General features: G+C 43.6%; 1 protein-coding gene across 5 annotated transcripts in view; it reads right to left on the bottom strand.

The window, feature by feature from the left end:
* Positions 1–19888, bottom strand: part of PLCE1 (phospholipase C epsilon 1) — a 342109-nt gene extending 322221 nt beyond the window's left edge. For 4 of the 5 annotated variants that reach the window (XM_021074005.1, XM_021074008.1, XM_021074007.1 and 1 more), the window contains exon 1: positions 19651–19888. The gene's annotated coding sequence lies outside the window, so the exon portion shown is untranslated. Of the gene's footprint in view, positions 1–19222; positions 19393–19650 lie in introns of all 5 variants that reach the window. The other variant, XM_021074006.1, reaches the window with a different exon arrangement.

Below are 21296 nucleotides of genomic sequence, written 5' to 3'. Positions count from 1 at the left end.
AAGGTCATGGTACGTGTATTCTACCACACACACACAAATGACAGGATGCCCAACTCTCCGCTATCTTATAGAAGGTGTTTCTGACATCCTCTCCATGTGGGAAGAGGTGAGGTTCACTCCTAAAGGATCTCTTGGGAAAGGGATGACTGAGAGACAAAAGATAGGAAAAAATGGCCCTCGGGGAGGTGGGGGGGCTGTCCCCAGGTTTGGGCTGGCTGTGCCCACTCAAAGTCGGGGCAACAGGGGGTCTGGTGAGAGTTCCCAGCACACCTGAGCACACCCCATGCCTTGCCTGCCCATGGTTTATCCCTGTCATGAATGTACATGGACAGAGTAGAAAGGGAAGAGAGGTGTTCACGTTGGGGAAAGAGTCTGCTTCGGGGCGCCAGCACCAGCTTCACTCTGGGACTCTCAGCAAGTTACCCCACCCCCCTCAGGTGGCACCTGGCCCATTCCTTCTCACTTTTCAGATTTCAGCTCAGATGTCATCTCCTCAGAAAAGCTTCCCCTACTCTAAAGCAGCCCCTTCTCCTTCCCACTCACCACTTTCTGTAATATTACCCTGCCTGTCTTCTGAGCACTCACCGTCACTGGAAATTCTATTTACTACTTATTGGATACAAGTTACTTGTTGACATCGCCTAACTAGACCCAGAACTTCCTGACTGGGAATGTGCTGGTTTTGTTCACCACCATGGTCCCTTGCTGGAGACATAACTGGAACTTAATATATATTTGTAGAATAAATAAGTGAGTCAGCCTTATTTGTTTCATTGCGTATAATCAGTTCCTTCTACCTCCCAAGGTGATTTGTAGGAAAGGGCAAATGAGATCAAGTCAGCCAAGGTGCTTTAAAATGAAAGACTCCACACACAAGGTAGGGTTATCGTGTATAGGACGGGGGCAGGAAGCAGTTCCTCCACCACCCTGGCACACTGAGTCTCCCTCCTCTCTTCTCTACTCCTCCTAGACAGAGATTTGTCTGGAATCTAAAAATTATGATGCTCTACCCTGCAGACCAGCTATACATGATGCAACCATACACAACGCAAACAAGGCGAGGCCTCTCAATGAGTTTCCTCACCAGTGAGGCTCAAAGAACAAGATGCTACTTAGGACGTCAGTGATCTTCCAGAAAGGCAAACCTAGAAGAACCACAGAGATCCTGCCTGCCCTAAGCCAGTTGGGTTTAACAAGCATGAACTGAGTATCTGCCATATTCCAGGTCCTGGACTCAGCCCCATGGACAGAGAGGTGACAGAGACTATACCGGTGGAGTGGGAGATAGATACTGAGTTGAAAACTCAAATTCAGTAAGAGGAATCTGGAATGGGGGGAGTAGAGAAGGCTTTGTAGAGTGACTGACACCTAAAGTGAATTTAAAGAACAGAGGGAAGAGGAATGGGGAAGAGTGGACAGTCTGATGTGAGGCAGAGAATGGAAAGACTCTGTGTTGTGTTTAGGGAGCTCCAAGTAGTGAAAGCACTGGGTATTGAATGCTGGAGTGTCTGGTGTGTCAGGTGACAAGTTGGGGCAGAGGGGTGGGAGATGTATCCACAGAAGTGGGTGGCGGCTGCTCCCCCACATGGAGTAGATCAGAGCCATTCCAGACAATTGCCCCTGGAAGCCTTGTGATGAGCCCCGTCACTGGTCCAGCAGCCCAGAGGGCCAGTCTGGCTTGACTGGGAGTAGAAAAAGGTGAAACACAAATGGTCAACCAGACTTCACTGTGCTGGAAGCAAGGAGGACTTGAGTTGGGCAGGGCTAGACTTGGGGAACTGGAGAGAGATTCCAAGGGAAATTTCTTCCCAGCCAGAGGTGTCACATGTGCTGGAGGACATCGGCTGCCAATGTCATTGATTTGGAGTTGCCTGCGAAGCCCTGCTCCAGGCAGTCTCACCCTAGGATGATGCAGTTTCCTAAGAGCCTAGGAGAGTGTCATACCTGCTGAGTCAGTGCTGAACAGAGGGAAGTGGAGAAAGAACTAGTGTTGAAACTCTGTATTTGAGCCCAAGTGGAATCTCCTCTGAGCCTGAGTGAGGGCAAGAGAAATGAAGAAAAGGAAAATTAGGGCCCCGGTATTTTGCATAAAATACATATGCCCCAAATCTGCTCACAAGACATGCTATGATTTAGAGCGTTAAAGGCAGGAAAACCAGAGAGGGAGAGGGAGAAGGAAAGGGAGAGAGGAAGTTGGGGGCAGGTGGGGGGGGGGGGAAGAATGGTTGACTTGGAATAAAGCAGGTATAGAAAAGGGTTCCCCTTCCTTTCCTTTCATAGCTGTCCTTATACTTAAGAAATCCCATGTACTCAAGAAAAAAGGGGAACAATGTACAGTGCCTCAGTGGGCATATATTTTCAGAGGCTCCCAGTGAGGATTTAGAACTCTGTATATTCATATCAATATTTGTAAAAAGAAAAATGTTCTCCACCCCACCCCCACCGCAATCAATCAGTCAACACTGGCTTGGACCTGGGGATAGAGGTGAAAGGCCCCACCTTATTAGCACAGACTCACCTTTCCCCTTTTTCCCCACTACTTCTAGCTCCTCCAGCTTAAGGCAGAGAGGATTCTGGCAAAGTTGAATAAACAGTGGCTGAGCCTGACACAGAAATTCCCTGCCCTAAGGTCAATAGCATATTTGAAGTTGATACCTTGGTGGTGGGGGTGGAGGGGGGACTAGGGCACCAAGGGGCAGTAAACAATACCTTAATCATCCATCTGTGTTTCCACCCTGCAAAACCCAAAGAAGTAAGTCTCTCTTACCTACTTCTGCATCCCCACAACAAATGTCTCCTTCCTCTAAGCCACCATAGAGGATGGCAACTTTAAAAAGTAGCATTTTCTGCCTGCCTTCTTCCTTATGTGCTTCTCACTGCCCCTGATAGCCTGTCAACTTGCCTAGCCTACCATTACCAACAGACTCCAGTTTCCGGGGAGCAGTCTTCTACACACTGCAAGCAATGAATACCTGCCGGAGGGACCGATACAAAAACTGGAAACAAAGAATATTCCAACAACAAAATATTCAATAAAACATATTAATTCATATCCAGGAAAAACAGGGGGTTTTTTTGGTTTGTTTTTATGACTTAGATTGAGACACATTTACCTAGAAAGAGCTCCAGGCTATGCTGCTTCATTTTTTTAAGGTAAAAATAAAGAGCAAACATGTTGGGAACTCACTTACATAAAACAAAACAAAACCACACACACAAAAACAAAAGTATATCTTTATGTGTGTGTGTGTGTATGTACAAGTATTTAAATGCATAGAAAAACATTTGTAAGCACACCCGCCCAACTAGGAACAGTGATCACTTCTGAAAAAGAAAATGTAGAAGTGGATAGGGATTAATGGGGGCTTTTACTTTATCTTCAATGTTTACATTTTTTACAACCAAGAATGTATTCACATATGACTTGCATCATTAAAAATAAATCAAAAATACAATTTTTTAAAATCTGAAATTACTATATGAGATTTCATTCGGTAAAAGTTTGCTTTAATGCATTGAAGTGCCCGTGGAAGGCAGTAGAACTAGTTCCCACTTGGGCAAGGGTTTGTTTATCCTGCTTATCTCTAGTTAGAGCCAACAATGCTAATGATTCTGAATAGCACTGGCCACTCCTTGGCCATCCCATCCCCTCCCACCCACGGCCTCAACTATCACCTCTATGTGGATGACTCCCAAATGCCTCTTTCCAGACACAGCCACTCCCACGAGCTACAGTCCTGACTTCCCAGCTTCCTGTTGGATGAAGCCAACACCCCATGTAGAAAACCAGACTCCTGTCCTCCCTTTTCTCCCTCTTTCCATTCTTCTGCCTAACTTCCTCCTTCCTATTAACTGGCATCTCCTTTTTCCCAGGACATTGGAAAGGAAATTTCCCAGTCATCTCTAGCCCCTTTAATCCACACATCTACCCAGTTATTTATCATATTCTGATTTTTCTAAAAAGTTCTTCCCAGCTATTAGCCACTGACACCACCCTGGTTTAGACTCTTTCCAGGCCTTTTCACCTGGACTAGTAGAATCACCTTCTAAATGAGGTTTGTGCCCCTGACTGCCTGCTTTGATCCATCTGCTAGATGCCTGACTTCCTATCTGGTGAAGACCCAACATTCCAGCCTGCTGAGGTCATTTTGAGCCTCCATTCCATCACCTATTGTATTAGCTATTTTCCTAACTTTGAGTCATCTGAAAATTTGGGAAATAAGTCTTTTTGCCTTCAGCCAAGTATCTGACAAAAATATTAAACTGGGCTGAGCCAAAGACAAGCCTCTGGACTAGAGATCTCTTTCCAAGGGAACCCAGTGCTTATCACTGGAGGAAAGAAACTTCAAAAAAAAAAAAAAAAACAATTAGTGTCAGACACTTTTCATAAACCATCTCATTTACACTTACAATTCTGGGTACCAAGTATTGGTATCTTAATTTTAGAGGTTTAAAGCTGAGGTTGAGAATGGCTGGGTAACTTGTGAAAAGCCTACAGCCATCGAAGTGGTGGAGTTTTGATTTGTACCACAAGTTTGTGTTTGTTCCATAGCTCATGGTTTCTCTGCCACACAGCTGGATCCTGACGTTCTAATAGATACTGCACACACCTCTTAATCTGCATCCAGGGATTTTCACAGTCCAGCTTCAAACCTACCTTTGGTACAGTAAGGACTATATCATGTATCAAACACAGTAATATTTTACATACTTTGTTTCATTTAATCTGAACCAAACCTATGTTCATTTTAAAGATTCAGAAACTGATGCACAGTGAGATTAAAATAGCTTAATCTGGGAGTTCCCTGGTGGCCCAGGAGGTTAAAGATCTGGCATTGTCACTGCTGTGGCTTGGCCTCAATCCCTTGCCTGGGAACTTCCACATGCCAAGGGTGCAGCCAAAAAAAAAAAAAAAAAAAAAAGCTTAATCTGTAAATTAAGCAACTAACTCAAATAAAGTTTCAAAAATTAGCCCCAGAAGTTCCCTTCATGGCTTCAAGCTGTGGTATAGGTGGCAGACATGGCTCGGATCCTGAGTCCTGAGTTGCTGTGGCATAGGCTGGTGGCTACAGCTCCCATTCAATCCATAGCCTGGGAACTTACATAAGCCATAGATGTGGCCCTAAAAAGGAAAAAAAAAAAAAAAGGTTATCCAGGTAGTAAACAGCAAAAGTGGATTTCAAACTGGGGTTTCCCTGACTAGGGATATATTTAGAAGGAAGAACAGATGGGAAGTTCGATTTACAGAGTCAATCAACATAAATTTATGGAGCACCTTTGTCACGGGATCAATATTGTGCTGGGGTTGGAGATATTAGGAGTGAACCCTGCTGCGGGCTTCATGGAGCATCTGCTTTATTAGGAAAGACAGACACAGAAGTGGAAGGTAGCAGAGTGTAGTAAGTGCCAGGAGGGAGAAGCGCAGAAGTTTAGCCTCAGAGAGTCGAGCTTTCTGCCCTCAGTAACTGGGTCTACAAAGATTCTCTTCAGTGCAATGGGGAATGCAGGAGAAACAGGTTTGGGAAAAGACTGTGTTCGATTTGAGACGCGTTTTGGGGGAGATGTCTCACAGGCAGCTGGATACCTAGGTCTGGAGCTCAGGAGTGAGGCATGGGCCTTGCAAGATCTGGAATCATTGAGGTAAAGGTGACACAACTCACGGAGATGGATTTACTCTAAGGATCCACAACATATCTGGGGAAAACCAAAAAAGAGAAGGCCTCAGAGAAGACCCTCTCCACCTGGCTGACTAATCCACTCCTGAGAACAACCCCTCTAAGGACTGTTTTCACCTCTTCCCAAGCAGAAATAACGTTCCATCCTTTCCATCAAGCTGTACCCTAACTCCTTCAAGCCCTTGCTCTGCTCCAGAAAACTCCAGCCCAGAGCTCCCTCTCCTGGACTCAAGCCATTTAACAGCTGACCAGGGATATTGAAAATTTCAGGTATTTGTGCCCTGTCTCCCTAAGTGGACTAAAAGATCTTTGATGGGAAATCTGGGTATAACATTAGGAATGCAGTGAATTTCCTCTTTAAAGAACCAACCAATAGTATTCAATTTCAAAAGTGTGAAAAAGAAATAGCACAGCATTCATGTGAACTAGTTACTCCAGATGAACCCGAATGCCTTTTTCAATACAACAGCAACAATGTCCTGGGCACTGTCCCAAGATTCCCCCTGAGCCTCTGCACTGAATAGAGCCAGTGAAGGTAAGCATTTCTTGCCTCTCCTTGGGTCTTCTGGTCTATTCCTTCTTTAGTTCCAGCAGCCCTTACTTCCAGAACTCTTCAAGTTGAAATTTCTTCAGAAGAGAAGACATGAGGCTGAAAATGTTTTACTTGAGAAAACACCAAGTAGCAGCCATAGAATCCGCTTTCCTATCAGTTAAGTCAGAGTTTTAACCAAACCCCTTTAGCAAAATATTGTCTAATTTTACAATTTATAAACAAGTGCACATCCGTGGTGTTTAAATTACCCTTCCATAAATAGGCAATGTTGGAAATACTGAGAAAGGGAAAGAGTAACATCTTGTTTCACAAATTACAGAAATTCTCGGGTTTTTCAACTGTATCATCACCTGGCTCAGGTGAACTCAGCTGGGCAGTGGCCATGGGGATCTTGCTCACCAGCATCCCCCATCAGCCAGAAGAGTGCCTGACACGTGGGAGTGAGTCAAAAGGACAGCTAAATGTACGAATGCTGAATGGATGAGAAAAGAAGTCTGGGAAAAAAACAAAATTGTGGGGGAAAACAAGGAGACAGGGAATGAAGGACAATATGTAAGTAGCAAGAATGTGAAGAAGGCTGAGGCAGAGACAACCAACCACCTCCTCATATCGTAGGCTCAGATTCTCCTCAATTTCTTCACAAAGACACTGACACAGGAGCTAAATCTTTGGGTCAGTTTTCTCAGTCCTGTAGCTGTCATGTGCACACTTACAGAACTGACCATTCAATATTTTTAAGTTTTGTAACTGTTTCTCTCTTCCTTTCTATATGCCTTAGGAAGACTTTTGGTTTTTCAACCTTTCACTAGACTAAGATTTGACACTGAATATGACAATTACTAGACTCTAAGCTTGTCTTTCAGGTTTGCTGCTTTGATATGAAACATCCCATCAGTCCAGAAAAGGGGGCTGAGGTCCACATTCAGTTTCTGGAATCCTCACAGATGGTGCCTAACTCTTTAATAGTAGAGTTCCAATCTGCCTATCTTATGAGCAGTGCAAAGAAAGGAGAGCATCCTAGTTTAAAAAATTTTAAAAAGGTGTTACACGATCCGGCGTTGCCGTGAGCTGTGGTGTAGGTTGCAGACACGGCTCGGATCCCGCGTTGCTGTGGCTCTGGTGTAGGCCGGTGGCTACAGCTCCGATTCAACCCCTAGACTGGGAACCTCCATATGCCGCGGGAGCGGCCCAATAAATAGCAACAACAACAACAACAAAAGACAAAAAGACAAAAAAAAAAAAAAAAAAAAAAAAAGGTATTACATGTTCATCTCAGATGAAGAGCCCCAATTAACCAATCTACACTTTATCCTCCTTACTCTCTCCCACAGGAATAGTGTAGCCAGCCCCTCACCACCTCTGAAGCTGCCCCTGTCACTCTCAGGAAAGCACAGGGGTCTCCTAGAATTCAATCCATGCACACTCAGGAGCAGCAAGCTAATTTTAATACAAGTCTTTGATGACCATGGCTAACATAAAGCTACTCTAAAAATAAAAATGAAGTGAAATCTAAATGGGCTCTAGATTAATCTCTATTTTATAGACAGAGTTCGTTAACACAATAAAAACAAACTGACACAAGATTGGAAACACAGCTTAATGATGGGAAACTTGTTAATATAGCACACCAGTAGTTCAAATGTGAAAAAAAGCATATGATCATCTCAAAGACTACCTTTTTGGCTTTTAACAAAATTCAATCTCTTTCATAAAGAAAATAATCTAAGAGTATAAAACTACTTCCTCAAAGTGATTTAAACTATTTTGAACTAAAAGCCACCATCAACTTATTAGTAAATATGAAAAGCATCTCCATTAAAATCCAGAATAAAATTTAAATGTATACTATCTTTCCTCTTAGTCATTAAAGTTCAAATTTCTGAGTTAAAAAAGAAATAATCATTATTTGCATATAATACAACTCTCAACCTAGAAAGCTCAGGAGAATAAGCTAAAAAATTAAATTGATTAAATAAAAAACATAAAATATATTTAAAAATAAGAAATACAGGCTCCCTGATGGCCTAGTGGTTAAGGACTCAGCATTGTCACTGCTGTGGCTCAGATGACAGCTGTGGCTCAGGTTTGAGCCCTGGCCTGGGAACTCCTACACGCTGCAGGTGCAGCCAATTAAAATATATATACACACACACAATTAATATAAGGATTACTATAAAACTTCACTAAGAGATTAAAAATAATTAAGTAAACTAAGAAATATACCCATATGGAAAGACTACATATGTAAACATATTAATTCTTCCTAAATTAATATATACATTTATTACAATCCCAATTAAAATATCAACAGGTTTTTTTAGATGCTGACAAAATGTCTCAAAATTTAATTTATAAGAAGATTTTGAGAAAAAGAAGGAAACAATAATTACATTGAGAGAGAACTTGCTTTATGTGATATTAATATATATTATAAGGTTAAAATAATTAAAACAGGGTGGTACCCATGCAGTAATTTACAGATAGAAAGATTAGGCCTAAAATTGACTTTAGAATATACAAAATAAGCTTAGGAATTATCTAAGATTATCCAATAAATATATTATTTAAGGAAATTATATAATATATATGAGGAAATAAATACATTATGAAGGAAAATTAATTATTTAGAAAGCAGGTTATAATATGTAGCAAAAAAAAGTGATTCCAAATGAATAGCTGACTATAACTAAAAGTTTAAAAAGCTAAAATATAGTTAATCAGAGAAAGTAAAGAATATAAATTTAAAAGCCATGGAAGTAATCAGCAGGGAGGACATACACGTATCTGGCCAAATGAAAATTAAAATTTTATATTCATTAGAAACATGATAAACATTTCAAAATATATCTCATTAATATTTATATATAGTATCTCATAGTAGGATAAACATAATTCACTTAATTATGATTAACAAAGTTAGGTGAAAAGTTATAAAACATGAAAGTACGATCCAATTTGGAAAAAAACAGAAAAAAAGAACCCTAGAAAGCTATGACTCAAGCATTAGTTATAACTCTAGGTGGTAGAAATACAGAGACTTTATATATTTTTTTATTCTGGTTTTCTCTATTTTCCAAATCATCCCAACTTAACTTGTATTATTTTGTTATCAGGAAAAAGCGCTAGTTGAGAAAAACAGCATCAAATGACAATGATAGGAAATACTTGAAAATACGATAAATTTTTTTCTTAATTCATTAAGAAGTCTCAAAGAAAGACAAATGGACAAAGAACACAATTAAGTAATTAACCAATAGAAAGCATAATATCATTTATTTTTCGTAATCACAAAAATGCACAAACTATGAAGTCAAGTTTGGTTTCTCTCACTGACACACCACTGAAAAGACAACTCTAGGAGATCATTAGTAGAAATGCAAATTGGCACAACCCTTTTAGAGAGCACCTTGGCAGTACATATCTTGAGCCTTTAAAAAAGTTCTCCACTTGATCTAGTTATTTCACTTCTAGGACTCTGCACTAGAGGAAGAATCAGAGACTGAGGCAACGGAAAGTTACTTAAATAGAAGAAAAACAGGGATCAACAACTGCATGTCCAGTAAGAGGGAAACAGGTATGCCCTCCTTGGGACCACAACATGAGAAAACGAGACCCAGCCACTGAAATCAAGGTTTGGAAACAGCTAATGGTGTGGGAATATCTTAATGATGGAATGTTAGGCAAAGAATCCAAGATTGAAAAATGTATTATTTATCTACAATATGCTCTTAATTTTCTTTGAAACAAACAAAAGTCCCAGTTCTGCTGCTCCCCAGCCAGGAGGCTTTGGTCAAATCTTAGTCTCTCAGAAGACTAGTTTCCTTAACTCTGAAAGTAACAGGGGAACAACTGGATTCCTCATTTTTCCACTGTTGCATGACTTAGCTTATAATAAAAGTAACAAATGGGAATTCCCATCATGGCGCAGCGGAAACGAATCCAACTAGGAACCATGAGGTTGCAGGTTTGATCCCTGGCCTCGCTCAGTGGGTTGGGGATTTGGCGTTGCCGTGAACTGTGGTGTAGGTCGGAGACTCGGCTCGGATCTGGCATTGCTGTGGCTCTGGTGTAGGCCGGCAGCTGTAGCTCCGATTAGACCCCTAGCCTGGGAACCTCCATGTGCCACGGGTTCGGCCCTGAAAAGACAAAAGACAAAAAAAAAAAAAAAAGGTAATAAATAATCATAAACAGATGCATAATGTCTGCATTAATAATTAAAAGAATATTGTTAAAATTATTTTGGATTAAGCTTTTTTAATTACTTCATTTTTATTGACGAATAGTTGACATACAATATACTAATTTCAGATGTACAACATAGTGATTCAATATTTTCATAGATTATACACCATAAAAAGCTATTATAAAATATTGACTATATTCCCTGTGCTGTATATAACACCCCTGTGACTTATTTATTTTAAAACTGCTAGTTTGTACCTCTTAATCCCCTTAATCCCTTCACCTATTTCACCCCAACCCCTACCCCTCTCCCCTGTGGCAGCCACTAGTTTATTCTCTGTATCTGTGAGTCTCTTTCTGCTTCATTATATATGTTCATTTGTTTCGTGTTCTATATTCCATATATAAATGAAAACATATAATATTTGTCTAAAATGTCTTTATTTTTAAACTAATAATCTAAAAAAGTGACATATTTTAGACCCGACTGCTTAGCTAGTGATAGTTCATTAGAAATACGTGACAGGGCTAGAAATAAGCATGCTCTCTTATCCTCTGTAACTAATTTGATCTGGGCTTGCCTGCCTGAGTCAGGAACACACTTCACCTGTTGTCAGCCATCCCATGACTTGGCACTGGTGAGGCCCGGCCCATCCTCAGTCAGCAAAGGGTTGTTAGTCAAAATTCCAAATCCAGGAGATGCCCTAGGAGAATCTGCAAGGCTGTCTGACTGCTGTTGCACCGATAGTAGAAGAAAGTCATTTTCTGGAGTTCTTTTTATATTTATAAACTTATGTAATTTCTGTGAACAGCTCAGAAGTTCCTGTGGTCCTCTCTTAGACTCATAAAATAATTGAGCATACTTCTTTCACAAATGCTTGGAACTTTACCAATCCCTCTGACTATGAATTTGAAGACCCTGCCAGAGGCATGATGAAAGAACAACCTCAGGCACAGAAGACCAGGCTGAGTTAGGGACTAATTAGCCTGCTGAGTAGAAAAGAAGGGAATCTGAATTTGCTCAGACCCCAGCAGTTAACAAAACTGCAGACCAAGTGAGGCTCACGCTCTACCCTGTCATCCAAATTCATTCCGCCTTTGGAGGGGAAAAGGAATATAATTTCATGCCAAAAGCATTTAACTTCTGTGAATTTTATCTACCTCTGAGACTGACAAACCAGACTTAGAGAATGCTTCCTTCCTCCAGGCAAATGTATCACAGGTGAAAATACGTTCATCAATGAAATCTGAGTTCGTGTTGTTAATAATAACAAATGAATTGAAACTTTCTTTAGAAATGACAGTAACTTGAACTAACTCCAGTGATATCCAAATTAAACTGTGTTATATGATATTTTAATCCCAGATGTGTCTAGTATGCACTTGGTCACATGTGTTTTTCCCAATGATTTTTTTTTTCCATTCTCTGGATTTTCCATAGCCAGTGATATTATATAGTTTAAACCTAAAAATGAAGTCATCAAAACAGAGTCTCTCCTTGCTTCTGCCTCTTCCTTAATTCTGAATATAGTAGTCTTACTGTTTTATTATTAATACGTAGCTGTTCCTACAAGGCAATAAAATACATAAATGCTAACCATATTTTGTTACAGCTCTGAAGTTGTTTACATGTGTAATCAGCCCCTCTGAAGGAGACCTTGCAGTATTTTTATAACTGTAGCACATTTCACTGAGGCCACCACAGAGCAGATTACTCCACAGTCAGCAACAATGCCACCACTACGTAGATAATGGCACGGGCCAGCACTGTTTGACCAATAACCCCATCAAGCCTAGCTACCCTGTTTATGTTTATTTTCTTAAATCTTAAGGGTGGAGGGGAAAGGATGCAAGAGTATTAAATCTGCATTATGGACCCAACTTCCTAGAGAATAAGCAGGGAAGAGACTGCAGTTCCACTCCACCCCTGTGGTCCCAGCCCCCACAGCTAGTGGCCAGGAAGGAAAGAATAAATATCCTGCAACTCCTGAAAGCAAAGGGGACCTTCTTCTGGACAGAGGCAAAGAGACCTCGGGGAGGTGAGATGTGCCTTTGCACCCATGAGAAGCAGCCTTGTGTCACTGCACCTGAAGTCACCTGTGGTCAGGGACAATGGACATCTCAGGGGCAACCAGGCAGAGAGAAAAGAGTAACAGAAATAAGATCCCTGGCTGTAGCACCACCTGAGAACAAATCCCCATGAAGAGATGAAGCTAGATTCTTTTTCTGTCATTCCTTTGGGAAACTCAGAATAAAAAACATCAATAGAATTTTGTTAATTCTTATTGCATTTCTGGCACTGTTCTAAGCCTTCCATATGAACAATCTCATTTATCAGGTGCTACTATTACCCCTCCCATCATGTGAATGAGGAACTTTATGCCCTGGTAGAACAAGTACTTTGCACAAGGTCATACAGATTGCATACAAATAGTTGAGCCAGGTAAACAAATCCAAGCAAGTTGGTTCCAGATCCCCAACTTGCAAAATGCAATTAGAGAAAATACAGTGCATTCTATTTTTTTGTACATTAAAATCCCTGGGCTAAAGGTCATACATAATGTGCCTTAACTTTGGGTTTAGGTCTTCTCAAACTTCTGTCTCTCTAGCTATAGCACTGCCCTTTCATGCCAAATCTAAGGCAGGACCTCACTATATAAATAAAATGAGTAAGAGACAGGCAGCTCAGCAGAAGCAGGATGAAGGCTGAGATCTTCATCTCCTGCCATCTCCCTTACCTGGCAGAGGCCCCAACACACAGTTGGAAAACCACGAATCCAAACCAATACCACTCTGAATTATGTGCTTGAAAGACAAAAGAAGCACAACTCAAAAACCAGCAACAGCCAGCTAAACCAAAGGAAAGGCAAAAATAACCACCACCCACCTTCCAGCAGTTACAGAGGTAGCTCGCCATCCAGGCCCTGACACCAATCATCTCAAGTTTGAGTATTTGAGGGGCCAGAAGGAGGTGGAATTCAGGGCTGGAGCAGAGAGTCAGGAATGAGGCAAATCCAATAAACAGGCAGAGGTGGGAAGGAGAGCCAAGAGGGCGCTGGGGCCAGCGGTCTGTGGTGAGTGAGCGGGGCTGCTGTAGGAACAGAGGTGGGAATCTGAGAGGGAGGCCAGCACAGGAACTGCTCCCAGAGCCAGCGTCCTCAGCTTCAAGTAGTCCACACATATTATGTGATATAGGAATGGCAAAAACTTACCAAGCATCTCAACACTCACCTAGCTACCTTTCTTTCTTCCTTCCTTTTTTCCTCTTTTTCTTTGTTTCCTTCCTTCCTTCCTTCGGGTGGGGATACCATACCACCTTCCTTCTCGCTGATTCAAAGAGCACCTTTCCCTTCCTTACAGTTACAACCACTCACGATTGATCCTGTCAGCATGAGCAGACAGAAATGCCTGCTTTGGGGAGTTCTGTGGGTAACAGCTAAGCGAGCCAGACTGTGTGGATTCACATCTCAGCTCTACCCTGTTCTAGCTGTCTAACTTTGGGCAAGTTACCTAACCTCTCGGTGCCTGAGTTTCCTCTTCTATGATAGGGAGATAAGAAAAGTACCTACCTCAGAAGGTTGTTGTGAGGAGGACAGATAAACACACAGAAAGTACTTAGAACAGTACCTAGCAGTGTTTCAACCAAATGCTGGCTATTATCATTCTTTTATTTTGACAGCTTTCATTTCCCTCCTGACCACTTTCTTTTTCCTCTTCCACATGCTATTAGTTTTCTATTGCTGCTGTGACAAATTGCCACAAATGTGGTGGCTTAAACAATACAAATTTGTTATCTTACAGTTCTGGAGGCCAGAAGTCTAAAATGGGTTGGCAGCGCTGACTTCCTTCTGGAGGCTCTAGGGAAGAATCCTTTTTCTTGCCTTTTCCAGCCTCCAGAGGCAGCCTGCATTCCTTGGCTTCTCAGCCCTTCCTCACATTACCCCTACCTCCTACGGGGGACTCGGCTCCTCTGGCCTCTCTCTTATAAGAACCTCTTGATTAGACGGAACCTACCTAGATAATCCAGGATAGCCCTCTCATCTCAAAATCCTTAATTTAATCACATCTGCAAAGTTTCTTTTGTCATTTTTTAAAATTTATTTATTTATTTTGCTTTTTAGGGCTGAACCCATGGCATATGGAAGTTCCCAGGCTATGGGTCCAATCAGAGGTGTAGCCTCCTGCCTACGCCAGAGCCACAGCAACGCCAGATCTGAGCTGTGTCTGCAACCTACACCACAGCTCACAGGAATGCCAGATCCTTAACCCACTGAGCAAGGCCAGGGATTGAACCCTCAACCTCATGGTTACTAGTCGGATTCATTTCTGCTGAGCCACTACAGGAACTCCTCTTTCGTCATGTTAAGTAACATGTTTACATGTTCCCAGGATTAAGAGTTCGACAACTTTGGGAGGGCCCCTGACATCATTCAAACCACCACACTTGCCTTTCCAAAGCCTAAAGTTGTAGACTGGCAACACTTAGGTAGGCCCAGAGAGAAAAGACAACAATATTAGTGGCTATCTTTTTGAGTGCTGACTAAGTACCTTTCTATTATGCAAACTGCTGTAGGTGCATTACCTTACTTAAGTCTCATAGCAACCCCATAAAAGTACTCTCTTACAGAAACGATAATTTCTTGTCTAAGGCTGAACAGCTAGCAGGTGGCAAACCTATGTAAACTCAGGTAAATTTGATCCTAGAGCCCTTGTGTTTGAAAAAGTGCTATGTTCCTATGCCTTAAGCTATTATAGGTAGAGGCAATGACCACTAGGGGCCTTGGAGATTATGCCACCAGAGGTATACATGCTTCTGGGACACAGAGTCAGGGGTCCTGCACAGCCTGTGCTATAAGGCCCAGATGGCAGAGCCTTCAGAACATTTTCTTACACTCAAAGCAGAAAGCTTATGATTACTCAATAATTTCTTCAAAAGCAGGTTTAGAACAAAAAGCCAAGAGACCAGCTGGAGAGGTAAAATTCAAAGCATGTTCTTAACCCACCCCACTCACTACCATCCCTGCAGTTCTAATCAACCTCCTGAAAAAATGTAGAAACTCAGTCTCCCCTGGAAAGACTTCCAAATGAGACAGATTGATCCAGATCCTTTGATGTTTCAGAGCCCTGGGATGTTTCACCAGGATGTTTCAGAACCCCAGCTGGCCACTAGAATGGCTCCACCCATAGCACAAGTGTCAGTATCCACCAGGACCAAACCATCCCTTGCCTTCTGCCCCACAACAGTTAGGAGTATACAAGCTCCCAGGTGCCCCAGGTTTCAATTAAGTGTCCAGTGGTTTTTACCAACAGCCACAATGAACAACCCCTTTTCATACCAATTCTTACACAGTAAAAAGCTCAAAACCAACTGTGATGAGCACAAGGTGGAAAAGGGCAAGCTAAACAGTTGCTAAGCATGCTAATTACAGTGGTTTAACTATCCGCAGCATTTCAAAACCTCACCTGCTAAGCAACTGAGCCATAGCCCTATCTTACACTTTCTGAAGAGGTAAGTTAGAGCTATTTGGTTTCACCCAGTCAAAAGAGCCAGTCATTCATTTTGGGTGATGAACCCAGAGTCCAGTGCAGGAAAGCAAAATGATCAAGGGAATGGAGTCTGGAGCCGGCCTGCTCTGATTGGATCCTGGACCCGACACTTTACTGCTGTGACTTCACGCAAGTTACGTAACCTTTTGGTTCCTCATTTTCAAAAGGGGCATAACAATAGCGGTCCATATGCCCTTATTCAAAATTAGAAGTTCTTTGGGCTTTTGTAATGGTAAAACTGTACACATGCCATACAATAAATACTGCTGTAGGTGGAATCTGAAGCAAATATGTCCATTATCTCTGAGATGAAAAGGTGTAACTAGTTCTTACCAGGTGAGAAAAATAAAGACTATACTCATATCAACTCAGACCGAATTCTGTAGCCAAAATTATGAAAACCAGAGTTTTGAGAGTTTTTAGATTTTAGAATTGCAGGTATGGGATAACAGATCTCTGGCATTTACCTCCTCACATTGTTATTAGGGATTAAATGAATTAACAGATATAAGGTGCTTTAGAATACTGTCTGGCCTGCAAACAGTATTATTTAAATAATGTTACCAGCAACAACTACTACTATTATCTTCATTAAAATAGATTTAGTAGGGGACTATAAGCAAGAAATTTTACAATTATGACTAAATTTGGTTTGGAAATCAGTACCTTGGGGATGAACAGTCATTAATCCTTTAGAACAATATTCCAGAGCAGAATTTCTGAAACGAGGAACAAGTTCTACCTCTAGTATGGTAGCAACTCACAATATCTATTAAACACTTGAAATGTGGCTAATTTCATTTAAATCTAATTAATTTAAGTGCTGGAGTTCCCTTCATGGATCACTGGTTAATGAACCCGACTAGCAACCATGAGGTTCGATCCCTGGCTTCACTCAGTGGGTTGGGGATCCAGTGTTGCTGTGAGCTATGGTGTAGGTCACAGACATGGCTTGGATCCCGTGTTGCTGTGGCTGTGGCATAGGCCGGCAGCTACAGTTCTGATTAGACCCCTAGCCTGGGAACCTCCACATGCTGCGGGTGCGGCCCTAAAAAAAGACAAAAGACAGAAAAAAAAAAATTTTTTTAAGTGTAAATAGCCACATGTGGCTTGTGGCTACCATACTGGACAGTACAGCTGTAGAGGGCTGGGTTCCAATCTGGCTCCTGAAAACTTATTTAAACCATAATACAGATGAGTTACAGCATCAATAAAAACAAGCCTGACTTCTGCACCCTGGGGGGCAGAGAGAACCACATGAGGCTGAACACAGTTTCACTTCCTTTCTAGTCCCTATAGTTGGTCAACAACAAAGGGCATCTTTGATAGATTCTTTCTCTACTCCCCACTTCCCCATCTCCAACTCTCCTCCTGGAGGCCCCACTTACCTGCACCACATGCTTCTCTAAGCCCCCATTAATACATCCTAGTCCTTCTATAGGAGTATCATGCTTCCCATCATCTGCCTTTCCTCTCCCCAACCAATTCCCCACTTGCTCAATGCCAAGATCTCAACCAAATGTCCAGAGAAAAGCAAACTGATCAAACAAATTCACACTCCAAGCTGTTACTGCTTTTTCTGGCTTCTTACCTGCTTCTCCCTCTACAATCAAAACTCTAAATTATTGTATTCCCCCAGATCCTCTCTTCCCCGAAGTAGAGGGAGCCCCGGAAGAGAAAGAGGACCCCCGACTGAAGCAGTTCTTGTCCTAGCAGTCTGATTGTCAGCCAGGTGTGTGGAAGGCAGGGCCTGCCAACACACACACACACCCACACACACACACGTGCAGAGCAGCCTCGGTGCAAATAACTTCTCATGCTCAGGCATAGGAAATAGTCCCTGCTCTCTGTTTTAGAAGACATTAAGCACAGCTCTTTTCAATTTTCCTTTAGTCATTTAGAAACTTGTAGGTAACAAACTGCACATCAAATAAATTGTTTAAAGTATATAACAGAAGCCCAGAGAAGACTGTGACTAAGATTAGTTGCAAGTAGAAAAAGAAAACCAACCACCTTCACTGGAATCTAGCTTCCCCACAGCCCACTTGAGCATGGAATTTTTAATGACACAGGTCAACCTTGGAGCACATCCAAGGAGCTTATGTTACTAGAAGGACTGGAAGACTGTCCCTCCAGCACTTATTTGGTCCCAAGGCTTGACCCAAAGACGATTATTATACATGGCTCCTGAGTAAAAGGAAAATTTCCGTTGTGGGGCTGTAAATGGAGGACAATTTACACGGTAAACATTATGCTCTTCTCTGAATCCTTTCAATTATTATATCATCCCCTTCTCCAAAGTAGAGATGTGTACTGAAGAAGCAAAGTCACAACATTATTTCTAGAGGGGCTTCTAGGTGCAAAGATTGTGCCAAGAAAGCCACTCTTAATGCCTTCAATCAGAAAAAAAGAAACATCTACATAAATAACTCAAAGAACAAAAGGAGAAAGCCCTCAAAGGTGAAACGCTGCAGGCAGCAGAGCTGGGAAAGGCTGATTGTTTGGGGCTGGAGTATCAAGGAAGGTTTCAAAGCAACAAAACTCAGACTGAAGGATGGTTAAGTTCTGGAGTGGTGAAATGGAGCAGGAAAGGCACTTAGGAAGAGCAAAGGATGTTCTAGGTGACAATATTGTCAGGCATACTTCGGAAAGTATTTACGAAGTCATGGCTGCATCCAGCATCCAGAGACACTCCACCCCCACCCCTTCTCCACCAATACCAACGGGGCCCTCTCCCTGCATCTATGGGATCACCTGTATCCACTTCCCCTAATAGGTTCTCAAAAATTCTCCCTGGTAGAGTGCAGCACTACTTGGCCTCAGCTATGCCCATTCTGTGGCAGCAGCTCCACCCTATCCCTACCAGGGGTTTCTACAAGAAACACAAGGAAACACACTAATCCTGCAGGGATCTAAATAACCTACTGGCAAATTGTGCATGATGCAACTAAAATTAAGAACCATGTGGAAATAAAACTTTTCCAAGTGAATCCTACTTAACATCTAGTCAGGGATCTCGCTTTTTAAAATGACGCTTTTTGAATCTTTGAATGACGGATCACTCTTACACTGAATAATTAGTTGAGTCAGTTGAACCAAGTGTCTCATGGCTTAAACACAAAACAAGGGCGGGGGTGGGGGGAAGGACCATAAATCTACACTGTGCATTGAACATGAGCCACAACGGAGGACTTTTCCTTCTAGGTTATTCATTATCACAGCATTGGAGGACTTTAAGAGACGACGCAGCCATTCTTTTAGTTACCAGTTAAAGTGAGACCAGATCCAATATTGTATTTTCTAGGACTTGATGCAGCTCATCTCTCCAGGAACAATCTCTTGATCACTTTCCTTGAAATACTGTTGCTAGGTACCGCCTCAGAAAGAGCTTATATTTTTCTTCTTGGTACTGCACACACAAAATGCAGTGGAGACCTGAGGGAAACATCGGAAGCGGCGAAGGGAACACTTACAGTGTGTCCCCCAGCCCCTGTGAAGGCTGGCCTGCATCCCCTCGGGAGTCGCCTGCCTCCGGTCTCCCCCGGGGGCGGGGGGAGGGGAGGAGACACTCTCCCGCCAGGTACGAGGAGTCAGGCTGCTGCCCTCGGCCGGTCTACTGGATTTGGTGACTAAAAGCCCACCTCGCCCTTCTCCAAGCCTCAGGAACCAGAGCTACAGAGTAAGCCTCCTCACCTTTCCTCTTCTGGCGGTCACGCCGGAGTCCCCAAGCGCAATGTCCCTCTGGAACGCCCCTGTCCCTAGCGGCGTCGGGTGTCCCCGCTACTGTGTGTCAGCGGCGGAGCGGGTGCCAGCAGCGCGCAGAGCCAGGCAAGCGCCCGGGAGGCAGAGCGCGGTGAGCGCCGCCCGCCCGCCGCCGCTCCCGCCCGGGGGTCCGCCGCCCCCGCCGTCCGCCGCCCTCCCGGTCCGCGTCGCCGTGTGCGCCCCCGCCCGGCGCCGCTCCCTCGCTCCGCGCCCGCCGAGCTCTGCGCGCTGCCCGGACGGCGGCGTGGGCAGCAGCGGGGCCCCCGCCCTGGGCTGGGCTTTCCCAGAACTTGCCCGCCCCGGGTGAGAGGCCGCGAGCGCCGCCGCGGGCTGCCTGGCGGCCGGGGGAGCGGCCAGAGACGGACCCGCCCCCGGTCACGGGCAGCGCGGAGAAGGCGGGCGCGAGGGGCGGACCCCGCCGCCATCCCAGTCCTGGCCGCGGGCCGCGCGACCCCAGCCCGGCCTCGGCCTCTGGGGTCGGCCCGGGGCCCGGGCCCCGGGCGGGAGATGACAAGAGCGCGGCGGGGTCGCCCGGTTCTGGGGAGGGCGGGAACTCGGTACCTTCGGTCACGGGAATTCAGTCTCGCACCTTCGGTCAGGGGCCGTCCCTCCTTGATACTCAGGGAAACTTAGGCTCTTGGAGGCTGAATTACTTGACCAAGGTTTCTCTGGGAAGGGCAGCACCAGAGCCCCAATGTGTCCGGTCGTTCATCTCACAAATGTTTATTGAGTACCACAGGGAGCCCAGCGCCAGGCTCAGGAGATACTCTTTGACTCCTGATAGTGACCAGCCAAATGATGACATCCAGGTCTGTGAACTCCAAATCTAGTGTCTTCCATTGCTGAAGCAAATATGGGAATGTTCACCGCTGCCAGAAATGCAGGCTCTTCATGGAATCTTCCCTAATCACTGAGGTGATTTTTACACCTACTGACAGTCAGGAGAGCCAGGGACCTGGAGAAAAATCGAGCTTTCATCCCTCTCCCTTTCCCCTAAATCGTCCCCCTAATTGACAAACCTTCTAATGGACAAACCATTCCATAGGCCTGACCCATTCTCCTACATTCAGTCAGGACCAATTCCTGTGGCCCCTACTCCTCCCATTTGTCCTCTCCTTGATAGAATCATCCCTCACACCACAGCCGTTATTACTCTTCCTCTTCTACAACTTTTATCTGCACAGAAACCTTCATTGGCTCCTTCCAAAATAACTCCCCATGACTGTAGGAACCCAATAAGTTCTGGTTAATGTGGACCACCCAACATGATGTTTCTCCCACCCCAACTCTGTACTCCTCCTTAGGCTGAGCATCTACCTGGAGCATTACTGCCTCCTCCTACACACTTTACTCCTGCTCAGTTTTGACCCTTTCAGGTCACTCTTAAGAGTGGCTTCCTCTCCTTTGAGCCTCCAGAGCACAGGAGGGGTTGGAAGGAGAATGCACAGGAGGGCACCAAAAATTCTGCCTATAGAAAAAATATGCTAGCCTAGTCCTTAAATTGTTTTGCTGTTTTCCCACCACTAGGATTCAAATGAAATTCAACATTACCTCCTCCCTTGAGATCTGGCTTCAGA

This window comes from Sus scrofa, chromosome 14 (genome assembly GCF_000003025.6).
Source record: "Sus scrofa isolate TJ Tabasco breed Duroc chromosome 14, Sscrofa11.1, whole genome shotgun sequence".
Classification (NCBI taxonomy): Eukaryota; Metazoa; Chordata; class Mammalia; order Artiodactyla; family Suidae; genus Sus; species Sus scrofa.
This window is presented reverse-complemented; position numbering and strand designations above follow the sequence as displayed.